Source organism: Salvelinus sp. IW2-2015, unplaced genomic scaffold (genome assembly GCF_002910315.2).
Source record: "Salvelinus sp. IW2-2015 unplaced genomic scaffold, ASM291031v2 Un_scaffold963, whole genome shotgun sequence".
Classification (NCBI taxonomy): Eukaryota; Metazoa; Chordata; class Actinopteri; order Salmoniformes; family Salmonidae; genus Salvelinus; species Salvelinus sp. IW2-2015.
In genome coordinates this window covers 344085-346202 of record NW_019942666.1, presented here as the reverse complement: position 1 = coordinate 346202, position 2118 = coordinate 344085, and the positions used below count along the sequence as shown (strand labels likewise).

At 46.3% G+C, this 2118-nt stretch overlaps 1 pseudogene; it reads left to right on the top strand.

Annotated features, from left to right (window-relative positions):
• Positions 1 to 2118, top strand: part of LOC112069298 (ras and Rab interactor 2-like) — a 27254-nt pseudogene that overhangs the window by 10387 nt on the left and 14749 nt on the right.

Here is a 2118-nt window from a genome sequence, read left to right as displayed (position 1 = left end):
TTGCTACCACAGCGAGAGAAGCAACATCATATCCATCGTTGAAGCCTCCTCAAACTATGACGTTTTCTGGTTCTTCGCGATCTCCATGCGAGAGACCTTAAAACCCACGACCAAAGTGACACTGTGTCGTCCAGTGCTGTTTGTACAAAAAGGCTGGCCTCTACAAACAGATTCTGTGAGCCTGAAATAAACCACTGTCGGTAAATCCTGTACAGAAATGCATAATGGGTATTTTCTTCTCTCAGGGCACAAAGATATTGTTTGCGGCACAAGATTTCAAAGGTTTTTCCAAGGCGAGCAGACTTTGGCTCGGCCTAAGTCATTTCAACGTAGGTTCATATCTTATTCATATTAACTTCGAGGTCATGAAGGAGCGGAATAGCGACATGAATTGAAGTTTGTTCACTCACTACAGACACACTTTTGTGCAGTATACTCCATTACCGAAGGATTCATGAATTACATTATTGACACTGCAATCTAGCTCTGGGTACAGTCTGTCCAAGCTCAGAAAGTAGTGGAGGAAGAAATGTTCCTTTGAACTATCAGTAAAGCTCCTCTGCAGGAGATCCATCCAGGACTATTCCCCGCAGGGGAGGGGGAGGGGGGGGGCCGACTTGCCTTACAACCCAGCCCAGGGATGAGTTGCACTCGGGATAGGTAAAGAGCAGGAGAAGTTGCCTGTCTCAGTCTAGCTCCAGAGGTCATGTTTCTCAAGTGGGCATTTCATCAATGCCACCGAGTTTTTTCCGTCCCTAGACGAGAGAGGTATGACGAGACCTTTAGAGCGGTGCCCGACACAGCTCCTTCGGTCTCTATCGCCCCAGGTGTGTTGCTGTGCAGAGGGTGTGTGTGTGTTTGTGGAATTCAATGCATACGGAACGTGCTTCGCAGTCCTCTAAAGTGACTTATGGAATCATTTATAACAGTCTGTAGATTCTATTACATGAATGCCATTATTCTGTAAAGTATTTCTTAGTGTGCGATTGTTTGTCTGGATGAGTTAGCACAGAGACTTGTGTACCAAGTGCCAGCAAACAACAGACTGATTCAGTCGATACAWGTGAAAAAACAGAAGAGACGATCGTAACGGAAACCAATGTCCTGCATTGCAGCAGGAAACTCGGTCAAAGAGAAGGGAGGTAGAGGAGAAAGAGGAGGGCCTATACACTACTGTAGGCCTCTCCAGTGTATAGACTCCTCCCACCACCCCTGTGGAATTTGCATGTGTGACTCCCTGTCCGTCTCTCTGTCTCTCTGGGTGTGTGTCTGTCAGGACAGCATTCTTGAATCAGTGCTGGGCGATGCAGGGCTGAGCTCACCACYTTCTCCGCTGCCTCAGAAGAGCGTAGGATCACAGAGGAAAAGAGAGAAAGAAAGAGAGGGATATTTAAAGGTTGACTGCCTAACTACAGTGCTACTTGCCCTATATTGTGGATGTGTCAGTGAACTGGAGGATAAAGTAAGTGGGAAAGGGGTGTTGATGGTAGTTCCTGTGGGTGTTTATGCATTTTTTTTTGTGTGTTTGGGTCGAGGTTAGGGCTAGGTGGTTTGTAGGTTTCTGTGTATGAGGGTATGTATGTGTCTGTTTATGAGGGTATGTATGTGTCTGTGTATAAGGTTATGTCTGTGTATGAAGGTATGTGTGTGTCTGTGTATGAAGGTATGTATGTGTCTGTTTATGAAGGTATGTATGTGTCTGTTTATGAAGGTATGTGTGTGTCTGTGTATGAAGGTATGTGTGTGTCTGTTTATGAAGGTATGTGTGTGTCTGTGTATGAAGCTCTCCAGGGACAAGAGTTTCCTACTTTGGATGCCTGGTTCAGGATTATATCAGTTTTTGTACAGGAGAATAAGGGGTGTCATACTCGCAGGCTAGACCTCCTGCAGACCCTCAGACAGTTCATGACCCAGATGAAGCCTACCTGACGCAGAGCTCCGAACTGGACCGCCATCGAACTCACTCATACGCCAGGATCAGATAGGTGAGTGTGTGTGTTGTGTGGTGGGGGGGGGGGGTGTCTTAATAGCCTACTGTCACATCATTGAAACTCAACTACAAGGAAAGCTGGTGTGTGGGTAGATACATACGTACTTCACATGACGTCTTGTGAATGT